The sequence below is a fragment of the Arachis ipaensis genome, chromosome B04, assembly GCF_000816755.2.
Source record: "Arachis ipaensis cultivar K30076 chromosome B04, Araip1.1, whole genome shotgun sequence".
Lineage (NCBI taxonomy): Eukaryota > Viridiplantae > Streptophyta > Magnoliopsida > Fabales > Fabaceae > Arachis > Arachis ipaensis.
This window is the reverse complement of record NC_029788.2, coordinates 59,632,733-59,648,896: the sequence shown is the minus strand read 5'-3', so window position 1 is coordinate 59,648,896 and position 16,164 is coordinate 59,632,733.

The following is a 16,164-nucleotide window of genomic DNA, read 5'->3' as shown; positions in this document are numbered from 1 at the left end:
GTGCACGGAATTGTGATCACACTTTTCACAACTTCGTACAACTAACCAGCGTTTGGAGATGCTTTGTTGCTTCTGAACCTCTGCTTTCCTATTGTCTTCATCCAATCATGCGTGCGCCCTTCCATGGCAAGCTGTATGATCCTCTCGGATGAAAAATACCAGGTACGGTTTCTGCACGGCTAATCAACTGTCGGATTTCTCATCCCGGATGAAAAATACCAAGTACAGCTACCGCACGGCTAATCATCTGTCGGTTCTCACTAGTGTCAGAATAGGATCTTTCCATCCCTTTGCACACTCGTCACAGTCATCCCTTCCCAGATCCTACTCGGAATACCACAGACAAGGTTTAGACTTTCCAGATCTCAGGAATGCTGCCAATTGGTTCAAGCCAATACCACAAAGGTTCTAATCTCACGGATTCGGATGCTCTGTTGTCAGGAGAGGCGATGCAAATCGTGAATTAGAGACCAAAGAGACTATACTCTGGCTGCCGTCCAATGACTACGTTGAACATCATGTAGACCGCTTGTGGTTGTCAGGCACGCGGATCTTGGCTAAGCGAGTAACGAAGATAGTGGGTGATTGTCATGGGTCACCCCTTCGTTCTGACTTAACTGAATTAAGTACGAGAGTATATCTTGGAGAAGAAGTAAGCGTGAATTGAAAGAGAAACAATAGTACTTGCATTAATTCATGAAGAACAGCAGAGCTCCACACCTTAATCTATGAGGTGTAGAAACTCCACCATAGAAAATACATAAGAGAAAAAGGTCCAGGCATGGCCAAATGGCAGCCTCCCAATGGTAACATAAAAGTGAAAAAGAGGTTCCAAACTGATATGAATACAATAGTAAAAAGTACTATTTATACTAAACTAGTTACTAAGGATTACAGAAAATAAGTAACTAAGTGCAGATAGTGCAGAAATCCACTTCCGGGGCCTACTTGGTGTGTGCTTGGGCTGAGCATTGAGCTTTACACGTGCATAGGCCTTTTCTAGCATTAAACGCCAGCTTGGATGCCAGTTTGGGCGTTTAACTCCAGTTCTGGTGCCAGTTCCGGCGTTTTACGCCAGAAAAGGGTCTCTGGCTGGCGTTTAGACTCCAATTTGGGCCACCAAATCTCAGGCAACATATGAACTATTATACATTGCTAGAAAGCCCAAGATGTCTAATTTCTAACTCATTTGAGAGCGCGCCAACTGGGCTTCTGAAGCTCCAGAAAATTCACTTCGAGTGCAGGAGGGTCAGAATCCAACAGCATCTGCAGTCCTTTCTCAGCCTCTGAATAAGACTTTTGCTCAGGTCTTTCAATTTCAGCCAGAAAATACCTAAAATTACAAAAAAATACATAAACTCATAGTAAAGTCTAGAAATGTGATTTTTGCATAAAAACTAATAAAAATATAATAAAAAGTAACTAAAACATGCTAAAAACTATGTAAAAATAATGCCAAAAAGGGTATAAATTATCCGCTCATCACAACACCAAACTTAAATTGTTGCTTGTCTCCAAGAAACTAAAAATAAAATAGGATAAAAGGAAGAGAAAATACAATAAATTTCAAAATATCAATGAAGCTTAGTTCCAATTAGATGAGCGGGACTAGTAGCTTTTTGCTTCTGAACAGTTTTGGCATCTCACTTTATCCTTTGAAGTTCAGAATGATTGGCATCCATAGGAACTCAGAATTTAGATAGTGTTATTGATTCTCCTAGTTCAGTATGTTAATTCTTTGACATAGCTACTTTATGAGTCTTGGCCGTGACCCTAAGCATTTTGTTTTCCAGTATTACCACCGGATACATAAATGCCACAAACACATAACTGGGTGAACCTTTTCAGATTGTGACTCAACTTTGCTAGAGTCCCCAGTTAGAGGTGCCCAGAGCTCTTAAGCACACTCTTTTTGCTTTGGACCATGACTTTAACCGCTCAGTCTCAAGCTTTTCACTTGACACCTTCACGCACAAGCACATAGTTAGGGACAGCTTGATTTAGCCGCTTAGGCCAGGATTTTATTCCTTTGGGCCCTCCTATCCATTAATGCTCAAAGCCTTGGATCCTCTTTACCCTTGCCTTTTAGTTTAAAGAGCTATTGTCTTTTTCTGCTTGCTTTTTCTTTTTCATTCTTTTTCTTTATTTTTCGCCAATTTTGTTTTTTTTTTCACAAGCTTTTGCTTTTCACTGCTTTTTCTTGCTTCAAGAATCAATTTTATGATTTTTTAGATTATCAATAACATTTCTCTTTTTTCATTATTCTTTCAAGAGCCAACAATTTTAACATCCATAAACTTCACTATAAAAAATATGCACTATTCAAGCATTCATTCAGAAAACAAAAAGTATTGCCACCACATCAAAATAATTATACTAATTTCAAGATAGAATTCGAAATTTATGTACTTCTTTTTCTTTTTCAGAAAACATTTTTCATTTAAGAAATGTGAAAGATTCATGGAACATTCATAGCTTTAAGACATAGACACTAGACACTAATGATCATGTAATAAAGTCACAAACATAGACAAAACATGAAGCATAAAAACCGAAAAACAGAAAAATTAGAACAAGGAAATTAAAGAACGCGTCCACCTTAGTGACGGCAGCTAGTTCTTCCTCTTGAAGATCCTATGGAGTGCTTGAGCTCCTCAATCTCTCTTTCTTGCCTTTGTTGCTCCTCTCTCATGGCCTTTTGGTCTTCTCTGATTTCATGGAGGATGATGGAGTGCTCTTGGTGCTCCACTCTTAGTTGCTCCATGTTAAAACTCAATTCTACTAAAGAAGTGTTGAGTTGCTCCCAATAGTTGAGTGGAGGAAAATGCATCCCTTGAGGCATCTCAGGGATTTTTTTATGAGTGATTTCCTCATGCTCTTGTTGAGGTCTATGAGTGGGCTCTCTTGTTTGCTCCTTCCTTTTTTTAGTAATGGGTTTGTCCTCTTCAATGAGGATGTCATCCTCTATGACAATTCTGGCTGAATTGCATTGGTGATAAATGAGATGAGGAAAGGCTAACCTTGCCAAAGTGGAGGACTTGTCAGCCACCTTATATAGTTCTAGAGGTATGATCTCATGAATTTTCACTTCCTCTCCAATCATGATACTATGGATCATGATAGCCCGGTCCATAGTTACTTCGGACCAGTTGCTAGTAGGGATGATAGAGCGTTGGATGAACTCCAACCATCCCCTAGCCACGGGTTTGAGGTCAGGCCTTCTCAATTGAACCGGCTTGCCTTTTGAGTCTCTCTTCCATTATGCTCCTTCCACACAAATGCCTGTGAGGACTTGGTCCAACCTTTAATCAAAGTTGACTCTTCTAGTGAAAGGGTGAGAATCTCCTCTCATTATTGGCAAGTTGAATGCCAACCTCATAGTTTTCGGACTGAAATCCAAGTATTTCCCCCAAACCATTATGAGCCAATTCTTTAGGTTCGGGTTCACACTTTGATCATGGTTCTTAGTGATCCATGCATTAGCATAGAACTCTTGAACCATTAAGATTCTGACTTGTTGGATGGGGTTGGTGAGAGTTTCCTAACCTCTTCTTCGAATTCCACATCGGATCTCCAGATATTCACCCTTTTTGAGCATGAAGGGGACATCAGGGATCACCTTTTTCTTGGCCACAACTTCATAGAAGTGGTTTTGATGGACTTTTGAGATGAATCTCTCCATCACCCATGACTCGGAGGTGGAAGCAATTGCCTTCCCTTTCCTCTTTCTAGAGGTTTCTCCAGCCTTAGGTGCCATTAATGGTTATGAAAAAACAAAAATAGAGCTTTTTCCCACACCAAACTTAAAGGATTTGCTCGTCCTCGAGCAAAAAAAGACAGAAATAAGGAGAAGAAGAAGAAATGGAGGAGATGGAGGGGTGTTTTGAATTTGGCCAAGGGGGTTTAAGTGTTTATGATGTGTGAAATTGAAGGTGGTAAGGAGGGGTATTTATAGGGTAAGAGAGAGGGGGAATTCGTGTAAGAAGGGGTTGGGTTTGGGAGAGAAATATTTTGAATTTGAATGGTGAGGTAGGTGGGGTTTTATGATGGGTTTTTGGGGAATAGTAGATGGATATGAGTGGTGAAGGGATTATGGGGAAGAAGGTAGGACTTGATAGGTGAATGGTGTTTAGGGAATAGATGTTGATGTGATTGGTCAAGGGTATTTGGGGAAGAGTGTTATGGAAAGGTGTGAAGAGGAGAGAAAGAGAGGTGGGGTAGGTGGGGATCCTATGGGTCCACAGATCCTGAGGTGTCAAGGAATTCTGGTCCCTGCACCTTTCTGGCGTTTAAACGCCCTCTGTGTGGCATTTCTGGCATTTAACACCATCTCTGCTACCTTTCCTGGCATTAAACGCCAGACTGATGCCCTTTTCTGGCGTTTAACGCCAACCAGACACCCTTTTTAGCGTTAACCGCCAGTCTGTCTACCAATTCTAGCGTTTAACGTCAGCCAGCCAGCCAGACACCCTTTTCTGGCATTAAACGCCAGTCTGTCTGCCAATTCTGGCGTTTAACACCCAGAATGCTGCCAGAATAGGTGTTAAACGCCCATTCTGCTATCCTTACTGGCGTTTAAACTCCAGTAAGCCTGTCCTCTAGGGTGTTGTATTTTTGAAGCTATTTTTGATTCTGCTTTAATTCTGCAGTTGTTTTTGTGACTCCACATGATCATTTACCTAAGGAAAACATAACATGACAATGGAAAACAAATGTCTATAAAAGAAAATAAATATAATTAAATAACATTGGGTTGCCTCCCAATAAGCGCTTCTTAAATGTCAATAGCTTGACAGTGAGCTCTTAGAGAAAGTAAAGATTAGAGATAAGAATTTTACCCACTTGAATGTTATATTGGATGGTGACTCAGGAAGGGATGTCTCCAATGGTCTTGTAAGTTCCATTCCCTTGTGCTCTTCTTGGATTACCTCCACCTCTTGGCAAGCTTCTTCCATGTCTTCTTCTTGACAAAGTTCTTCATGTTAAACTACTTCTTCACCAACTTCTTCTAGCTCTTCTCCACCCTTTACATCACAACTTGGAGGTGATGTGGAACCGACCTCAATATCTACCTCAATTTCAATAGGAGAAGATTCCTCAAATATCAAAGGATCATGTGTTGGTGTGGGATCATTTTCAAGAGGACGATTTGTTATTTACTCACCTTCTTCCAATTCTTCATCATTCATCATATGCTTAGGAGGTTGCGCATTATCCTCCTCAACATCATCTTCAAGTTCAATGGAAGAAAGTTCAACAACTTCCACAAAATCATCACATGGTGTGGAAGTGTTCCCAATCTTGAAATCCACCTCTTGTTCAACTTTGCCTTACTCTTCAACCACTTCTTCTTCATTAATAATCTCTTCCTCCTCCACTTGTTACAAGACATGCCCCATCTCCTTGTCCTCATGTTGGGATTCTAGAATCTCCTTCATGCTCCACTCTTTGGTTGATTCCTCACATTCATCCATGCAGATGCTTTGCTTGTTGCATGGGTCCCATGATTCCAAGGTAGCCGTGATTTTGGCAAACTGAGCCATGATTTTTTCAAATATGGGAGGTGATTCATATTGTAGTTAAGAGTTCTCATACATTGGAGGTGGCTCATCTTGATAATAACATGGAGGTGGTGGTTCTTGAGGGTATTGGGGGTTGAATTAGGGTGGTTCTTCATATGGTTCACAAGGTGGTTGGTATGGTGGATATGGGTTAGGATCATATGGAGGTGTTTGGTGGTATGAGGCTTGTGAGTGTGGTGGTTTGAAACTATGTTGGGGAGGTGGTTCATAGGCATAGGGCGGTGGTGATTGTGATTGACAACTACAATAAGGATCATCACACACACCAGATTGATATGCATTAGGACTAGGATTATACCCATAAGAATCCGGAGAGTAGTCATGTTGGGGTGAAGCTTGAACGGCTTGGATGGAATAAAATGTCCTTTGGTCCCTGCGCATCTCCGTGAGGAGAGTATTCGTATCCCCAAGCACTCTTGTCAAATTTGATTCGGAAGGAGGTTGTTGCCAAGAAGGTTATTCATAAGCTTGGGGCTCCTCCCACCTTTGATCTCCAAATCCTTGATGCACATCCTCATTGAAGCTTCCATTTTCTACAATATAGTTTGAACCACACTCATAGCCAAAGGGGTGAGAATTCATGGTGAAAGAGAAAATAAAAACAAAAGCTAACAAGAAATAAAGAAAACTGAAAACTAACAAAGAAGAAAAAAGGCAAACATATTCATAATATATACAATAGCCAATAACATAGCACCATTGCAATTCCCCAGCAACGGCGCCATAAATTTGATAGCTAGAGTTATTGTCGGTCAAGATTTTCTCTTATAGAAAAGAATTACTTCATTGTAAGCATAGCTCCAAACCAACAAACAACTCACATCAAATTTAAATTGGTTTTGTCACGAGTACAAACCCCAATAAAAATTACCGAAGTATTTAAACCTCGGGTCGTCTCACAAGGAATTGCAATGAAGTGATCAATTATTGGCTATGAAGATGCAAGGGGGTTTGACTTGGAAATTGACAAGAAAATATAAATGACAAGAAAGTAAAATAACATATATTGACATGAGAAATTGAGATCACCATCCTTGCCTACAAACCATATATTGACATTTATGAGGAACCAAGCTCATTAAGTCTACTTCCAAAAAGCCTTAAGTACGTAATATCTACTCCTAGGCTTGAAGTACATCAAAAGGCTTGATCAACATCAATCCATAAGTCCCAACCTAGCTACTAATTGACTTAGTAGTAGGCTAGAGTCAATGGTTATCAAAGGGTTCTCAAATCACTAATTCAATGAGACCCAATGACTCAAGGTCACTCAATTCCCTTAGCCTAGGCCAAGAGTCAAGAAAACTACTAAAAAACTAGTGAAAACATTCTAGCAAACACCTAGTGTGCAATAAAAGTAAATATAATAAATTGTAAGAATTAATGAAACCCATAACTAATACAAGTAAGAAATCAACAATAGCAATCAAGATCAACATAAAAGAAACATGGAAACATAAAATTGCATTAAAGAAAATTAAGATCCAACAATGGTTCATTAACATAAAAAAGAGTAAAACAAGAAATTAATAAGGAAAACTAAGAAGATTGAAATAATAGAACACTAAAATATAAGGAGAATTGAAATCAAAACAAGAATTGAAAGAGAAATTTGAGAAAGATTAACCTAACTTTATCCTAATTTCTATCCTAAATCTAGAGAGAGGAGAGAGTCTCTCTCTCTCTAGAATTCTACCCTAAAACATGATAAAAACTCAAATATGACAACTTGGTTCATTCCCACCTCAATCCTTGGGTTCAATAGCATCAGAAATGATTTGGATTGGGCCTAAAATGCTTCAGAAATCGCTGGCCATGAGTTGCCTTTAGTGAGTCACGCTGATCCACCCATGCGTTCGTGTGATGCAGGCGTACACATCTCTAGACGCCAGGAAACTATGGCAAATTTTATATCATTTTGAAGCCGCGGATATTAGCTTTCCAACGCAACTAGAACCGCCTCATTTGGACCTCTGTAGCTCAAGTTATGATCGATTGAGTGCAAAGAGGTCAGGATTGACAGCTTTGTGATTACTTTATTTCTTCATGTGTTCTCCATTTTTACATGCTTTTTCTTCATTCCTTCAATCCAATCTTTGCCTTCTAGACTTGAAATCACTTAACAAACATATCAAGGCATCGAATGGAATTAAAGTGAATTAAAATTAGCTATTTTAAGGCGTAAAAAGCATGTTTTCACACTTAAGCACAAATTTAAGGAGAATTACAAAACCATCCTATTTCATTGAATAAATGTGAGAAAAGTTGATAAAATCCCCTAAATTAAGGATAAGATAAACCACAAAATTGGGGTTTATCAAGTATGCTAAAGGAAGAGGAAATCAGAGTAAGATTTCTCCGAATTTGACTTGTGTGCATTATGGGTGTTTTCATCCATATGACTCTTGCAAGATTGGTTTAGGTGGTTTCTTCAACTGTGGCTTGCCTGGCCACATTGCGAGGTATTGCACTCGTGGGAAGAACCCGAATGTGGGTCAGAGTCTGCACCAAGGGCGAGTATTTATGGTGAACGGCAAGGGTGCTTCTAAGGCACATCCGTTGATGAGAGGTAACTGTTTAATTGGTGATAAAGTTTTGATTGCATTGTATGATATTGGAGATTCGCATTCGTTTATTTCGTTTGCTAAAGTTGAAGAACTAGGCTTGAAAGTGTCAGAGTTATCATTTGATCTGCATGTACATACTCCGCATCAAACAATTATGACTAGGTTAGGTTGTAGAAAAGTAAGTTTCAAGCTTGAGGGTAGAGACTTTGTGCATGATTTGATCTATTTACCCATGGTTGGGTTGGAGATGATTTTGGGAATTGATTGGTTGTCGAAGAACCGAGTTTTGTTGGATTGCTTTGAGCGGTCAATTCGGTTTATGCCAGAAGGAGAAAGTGGAGCAGTGATAGCTAAGGGTTATTACCTGAACTCTATAATGGTGCACTGTAGTGGGGAAGAGTGTCAGGGTTATATCTTGTTAACTGCTAATGGCTTGGGTGATGCCCAGAACTTAGATCAAATTCCGGTAGTTGGGGACTTTCTGGAGGTGTTCCCAGAAGATATTCCTGAATTTCCACCTCGGAGGGAAATTGAATTTGCAATTGAATTAGTGCCGGGGGCCGGACCAGTATCGATTGCACTGTATAGAATGGCTCCAATAAAGCTGGCTGAACTAAAGGCTCAGTTGGAACAGCTTCTGAATAAGAGGTTCATTTGACCGAGTGTATCTCTGTGGGGAGCACCAATTTTATTGGTAAAGAAGAAGGATCGAAGAATGCGACTTTGTGTGGATTACCGACAGTTGAACAAAGCGACTATGAAGAACATGTAACCGTTGCCTAGGATCGACGACTTGATGGATCAACTGCAAGGAGTTGGAGTGTTTTCCAAGATTGATTTGAGATCCAGTTACCATTAGTTAAGGGTGAAGGAGGATGATATCCCTAAGACTGCATTTAGGACACGCTTTGGACACTACGAGTTTGCGGTGATGTCCTTTGGGTTAACAAATGCACCTGCTGTTTTCATGGATTACATGAACAGAGTCTTTCGTCCTTTCTGGACAAATTCGTGGTGGTTTTCATAGATGACATCTTAGTTTATTCCAAGACGATGAAGGAGCATGAGGAACACTTGAGTATTGTGTTGCAAATCTTGAAGGAGCGAAAATTGTATGCTAAGTTGTCGAAGTGTGAGTTTTGGAAGGAGGAAGTAAAGTTCTTAGGTCACGTAGTGAGCAAAGGAGGAATAGAGGTGGATCCTTCTAAGGTAGAAGTGGTGATGGAATGGGAAAGACAAATGACGGTGACGAAAGTCTGAAGTTTCTTGGGATTAGCCGGATATTGCCGGAGATTTATTAACGGAAGTCCGATGACTAAGTTGACAAAGAAGGAAGTGCCTTTTGTATGGATGTCGGAGTGTGAAGAAAGTTTTCAAACCTTGAAGTAGAAGTTAACTTCAGCACGTGTTTTGATTCTACCAAAACCGCACAAACCGTTTGAAGTATATTGTGATGCTTCTTTAAAGGGTTTGGGTTGCGTGTTGATGCAACACCGAAATATGGTGGCTTACGCATCACGTCAGCTAAGATCGCATGAGGTAAATTACCCAACTCATGATTTGGAATTAGCGGCGATTGTGTTCACATTGAGGATTAGGAGACATCACTTGTATGGAGTGAGGTTTAGCGTCTTTTCTGATCATAAAAGTCTCAGATACATCTTTGATCAGAAAGAGCTCAATATGTGTCAGAGGAGGTGGATGGAACTTTTAAAGGATTATGATTTTGAACTAAGTTATCACCCTGGAAAGGCGAACGTGGTAGCAGATGCATTGAATCAAAAGTCTTTGACGATCGCTTGGTTGAGAATCAAGGAAGAGGAGCTAGTGGATAAGTTTATGGATCTTAAGCTAGATATTGGTGAAGTTGCCAGAAGAGCTTGCTTGAATCAATTGTAGATCTTGAGTACATGTAAAACAGAGATTCAAAAGGCTCAGCAAGATGAGCAAAAGCTTCAGCAGTTATTTTAACCAGTTGGTGAGAAGAGGTATGGAGAGTTTGCTAAGGATGATGAAGGATTGTGGAGATACAAGGGGAGAATTTGTATACCGGATATCGGGAGTTTGAGGCAAGATTTATTGTCAGAAGCTCACAACAGTGGGTTTTCTATTCATCCCGGAAGTAGAAAGATGTATTATAAGTTAAAGAAGATGTTCTGGTGTCCTAGGATAAAAGGTGATGTAGCTACAATGGTATCCAAGTGCCTGACGTGTCAGAAGGTGAAAATAGAGCATCAGAAACCGTTGGGAATGCTATAGCCACTTGAGATTCCTCAGTGGAAGTGGGAAGGAATTGCGACGGACTTTGTGACCGGTTTATCGAGAACTAGGTTGGAATTTGATGCGATTTGCGTGATCGTGGATCGCTTGACTAAATCTGCTCATTTTCTGCCTATTCGAGTGAATTGTTCTATGGAGGAGTTAGCGAGGTTGTATATCAAGGAGATAGTAAGGTTACATGGTGTACCATCGAGCATAGTGTCGAACCGTGATCCCCGATTCACGTCAAGGTTTTGGGGAGCTTTTCAAAAAGCTTTCGGTGTGAAGCTATGTCTCAGCACCGCATAACATCCACAAACGAATGGACAGTCAAAAAGGACTATTCATACATTAGAAAATATGTTGAGGGCGTGTGTATTGGATCAACCCGGAAGTTGGGACCCTTACATGCCATTCGTGGAGTTTGTGTACAACAATAGCTTTCATGCGAGCATTAGGATGGCTCCGTATGAAGCCCTGTATGGACGGAAGTGCCAATCTCCACTTTGTTGGCATGAGACTGGTGAAGTAAGTGTTTTGGGTCCTGATTTGGTAGCAGAGACTACTGAGAAGATTAAGAAGATTCGAGAGAGAATTTTAACTGCCTAGAGTCGACAGAAGAGCTATGCGGATTAGAGGAGGAAACCGTTAGAATTTGAAGTGGGAGAACATGTGTTTCTCAGGGTTACACCGACAGCTGGAATTGGAAGAGCGATAAAAACCAAGAAGTTGAATCCGAGGCGATTCGGGCCGGTGGCATATCAAGTTGCTTTGCCACCTCATTTGTCTAAGTCGCATGACGTATTCAACGTGTCACAACTCTGTAAGTACACGTCGGATGCGGCTCATGTACTAGATCCTGAGTCGGTAGAGTTGAGGGAGAATTTGACCTTTCAAGTAACACCAGTGCGTATTGACGACACTAGTGTAAAGAAGCTGCGAGGAAAGGAAGTTTCATTGGTTAAGGTTTCTTGGAAGCAAGCAGGAGTTGAAGAGCATACTTGGGAATTGGAGTCTGAGATGCGAAAAAATTATCCCGAGCTATTCTCAGGTAATCACTAAATTTTGAGGGCTAAATTTCTTATTTGGTGGGGAGAATGTAAGAACCGCGACTAATTAACCGCCTAATCAGTTAATTAATATTGCCCAAAATAAAGTCCGAAATTTTAGAATAGGAATTTGAGGATTTAAATATGATTTTTTGACTCAGTGGATTTTTCTGAGTCAGAAAATGTATTTTCGGCAAAAAACCGCATAAAACCGTGAACCGGTAGCCAAACCAGTCAAACCGGTTTAAGTCTGCCTGGTACTGCGCGAGAAAAAGTGAAAACAGTCAAAAACCTTAGAAAAATATTAGAAATGGAAAACCGAGGGTTAATTTTAAAGGTTTGCCCTAAAGTTGGGACGAATGGGCTAAAAACGCTAACGGGTTGGACCGGGCCCAAGTTGGGCCCAAGTCCAACATATAAATAGGTTCATAAGTGAACCCAATCAGCACCACACTCACTTAAACATAACTCACAGCTGAAAGCAAAGAGGGAGAAGGGAGAAGAAGAAGCACTATTCACTTCTCACTTTAATCTGCGATATCTCGAGCTACGGTGCTCCGATTCACGTGCCGTCAGCGGCTACGTGAAGCTCTCGCCAAGCCTGTCACTTCTATCTAAGCTTTGTGGTAAGCTTTTCGAATATTCCTGCCCAGTTTTCGTTTCCTTGTGAAATTCGAATTTTGGGTTTTGGTTTTGAGTGAAATCTTGTGTTTTGGGTGTTTAGGTACACTCTAACCCTTGATTGATGTTGGTTTTGGCTTCCAAAACTGTTGGACAAGGTAAGAGGCTTTGTGGTGCACGAAATTCTGATCATCAATGGCGCCATCAACATGGTACGCTCAATTGTAATCTCAACTCTTTATCACAACTTCGCACAACTAACCAGCAAGTGCACTGGGTCATCCAAGTAATAAACCTTACGCGAGTAAGGGTCGATCCCACGGAGATTGTTGGTATGAAGCAAGCTATGGTCATCTTGTAAATCTCAGTCAGGCGGATTCAAATGGTTATGGATGATGAATGATTAAAAGATAAATAAAACATAAAATAAAGATAGAGATACTTATGTAATTCATTGGTGAGAATTTCAGATAAGCGTATGAAGATGCTTTGTCCCTTCCGTCTCTCTTCTTTCCTACTGTCTTTATCCAATCCTTCTTACTCCTTTCCATGGCAAGTTGTATGTTGGGAATCACCGTTGTCAGTGGCTACAATCTCGTCCTCTCAGTGAAAATGTTCAACGCATTCTGTCACAGCACGGCTATTCATCTGTCGGTTCTCGATCATGTCGGAATAGAATCCAACGATTCTTTTGAGTCTGTCAGTAACGCCCCACAATCACGAGTTTGAAGCTCGTCACAGTCATTCAATCCTTGAATCCTACTCAGAATACCACAGACAAGGTTTAGACCTTCCGGATTCTCAAGAATGCCGCCATCAATTCTAGCTTATACCACGAAGATTCTGATTAAGGAATCCAAGAGATAAACACTGAATCGAAGGTAGAACGGAGGTGGTTGTCAGGCACACGTTCATAGGTGAGAATGATGATGAGTGTCACGGATCATCACATTCATCAAGTTGAAGAACAAGTGATATCTTAGAACAAGAACAAGCTGAATTGAATAGAAGAACAATAGTACTTGCATTGATACTTGAGGTACAACAGAGCTCCACACCTTAATCTATGGTGTGTAGAAACTCCACCGTTGAAAATACATAAGAACATGGTCTAGGCATGGCCATGAGGCCAGCCCCAAAACGTGATCTAAGGTAGCATAGAACTACTCAAAGATTCCATTTTCAAATACAATAGCAAAAGGTCCTATTTTATAGAGAACTAGTAGCTTAGGGTTTACAAAAATGAGTAAATGACGTAAATATCCACTTCCGGGCCCACTTGGTGTGTGCTTGGGCTGAGCATTGAAGCATTTTCGTGTAGAGACTTTTTCTGGAGTTAAACGCCAGCTTTTGTGCCAGTTTGGGCGTTTAACTCCCACTTTGGTGCCAGTTCCGGCATTTAACGCTGGAAATTCTGATGCTGACTTTGAACGCCAATTTGGGCCATCAAATCTTGGGCAAAGTATGGACTATTAAATACTGCTGAAAAGCCATGGATGTCTACTTTCCAACGCAATTGAGAGCGCACCAATTGTGCTTCTGTAGCTCCAGAAAATCCACTTCGAGAGCAGGGAGGTCAGAATCCAACAGCATCTGCAGTCCTTTTCAGCCTCTGAATCAGATTTTTGCTCAGGTCCCTCAATTTCTGCTAGAAAATACCTGAAATCACAGAAAAACACACAAACTCATAGTAAAGTCCAGAAAAGTGAATTTTAAATAAAAACTAATAAAAATATAATAAAAACTAACTAAAACATGCTAAAAACATACTAAAAACAATGCCAAAAAGCGTATAAATTATCCGCTCATCACAACACCAAACTTAAATTGTTGCTTGTCCCCAAGCAATTGAAAATAAAATAGGATAAAAAGAAGAGAATATACAATGAATTCCAAAAACATCTATGAAGATCAGTATTAATTAGATGAGCGGGGCTTTTAGCTTTTTATTTCTGAACAGTTTTGGCATCTCACTTTATCCTTTGAAGTTCAGAATGATTGACATCTATAGGAACTCAGAATCCAGATAGTGTTACTGACTCTCCTAGTTAAGTATGTTGATTCTTGAACACAGCTACTTTATGAGTCTTGGCCGTGGCCCTAAGCACTTTGTTTTCCAGTATTACCACCGGATACATAAATGCCACAGACACATAACTGGGTGAACCTTTTTAGATTGTGACTCAGCTTTGCTAGAGTCCCCAATTAGAGGTGTCCAGGGTTCTTAAGCACACTCTTCTTTTTGCTTTGGACCTCGACTTTAACCGCTCAATCTCAAGTTTTCACTTGACACCTTCACGCCACAAGCACATGGTTAGGGACAGCTTGTTTTAGCCGCTTAGGCCAGAATTTTATTCCTGTGGGCCCTCCTATCCACTGATGCTCAAAGCCTTGGATCCTTTTTATCACCCTTGCCTTTTGGTTTAAAGGGGTATTGGCTTTTTCTGCTTGCTTTTTCTTTTTTTTTTCGCATATATCTTTTTTTTCTGCAAGCTTTTCACTCTTTTTCTTGCTTCAAGAATCAATTTTATGATTTTTCAGATCATCAGATAACATTTCTCCTTTTCCTTTCATTCTTTCAAGAGCCAACAATTTTAACATTCATAAACAATCAAATTAAAAAATATGCACTGTTCAAGCATTCATTCAGAAAAACAATAGCATTGCCACCACATCAAGATAACTAAACTGTTTTAAAATTTGAAATTCATGCACTTCTTTTTCTTTTTCAATTAAAAACATTTTTCATTCAAGAAAGGTGATGGATTCATAGGACACTCATAGCTTTAAGGCATAGACACTAAGACACTAATGATCATGTAATAAAGACACAAACATAAAAAAACATAAGCATAAAAAATTCGAAAAACAGGAAAGTAAAGAACAAGGAGATTAAAGAATGGGTCCACCTTAGTGATGGCAGCTTGTTCTTCCTCTTGAAGATATTATGGAGTTCTTGAGCTCCTCAATGTCTCTTCCTTGCCTTTGTTGCTCCTCTCTCATGATTCTTTGATCTTCTCTAATTTCATGGAGGAGGATGGAATGTTCTTGGTGCTCCACCCTTAGTTGTCCCATGTTGGAACTCAATTCTCCTAGGGAGGTGTTGATTTGCTCCCAATAGTTTTGTGGGGGAAAGTGCATCCCTTGAGGCATCTCAGGGATTTCATGATGAGGAATTTCCTCATGCTCATGTCCATGAGTGGGATCTCTTGTTTGCTCTATCCTTTTCTTAGTGATGGACTTGTCCTCATCAATGAGGATGTCTCCCTCTATGTTAATTCCAACTGAATTACAGAGGTGACAAATGAGATGAGGGAAGGCTAACCTTGCCGAGGTAGAGGACTTATCCGCCACCATATAGAGTTCTTGGGATATAACCTCATGAACTTCTACTTCCTCTCTAATCATGATGCTATGAATCATGAGGGCCCGGTCTATAGTAGCTTCGGACCGGTTGCTAGTGGGAATGATTGAACGTTGGATAAACTCCAACCATCCCCTAGCCACGGGCTTGAGGTCATGCCTTTTTAAATGAACCGGCTTTTCTCTTGAATCTCTCTTCCATTGAGCGCCCTCTTCACAAATGTCTATGAGGACTTGGTCCAACCTTTGATCAAAGTTGACCCTTCTAGTGTAGGGGTGTTCATCTCCTTGCATCATGGGCAAGTTGAATGCCAACCTTACATTTTCCGGAGTAAAGTCTAAGCGTTTCCCCCGAACCATTGTAAGCCAATTCTTTGGGTCCGGGTTCACACTTTGATCATGGTTCTTGGTGATCCATGCATTGGCATAGAACTCTTGAACCATTAAGATCCCGACTTGTTGAATGGGGTTGGTAAGAACTTCCCAACCTCTTCTTCGGATCTCATGTCGGATTTCTGGATATTCACTCTTTTTGAGTTTGAAAGGGACCTTGGGGATCACCTTCTTCATGGCCACAACTTCATAGAAGTGGTCTTGATGCACCCTTGAGATGAATCTCTCCATTTCCCATGACTCGGAGGTGGAAGCTTTTGCCTTTCCTTTCCTCTTTTTAGAGGTTTCTCCGGCCTTAGGTGCCATAAATGGTTATGGAAAAACAAAAAG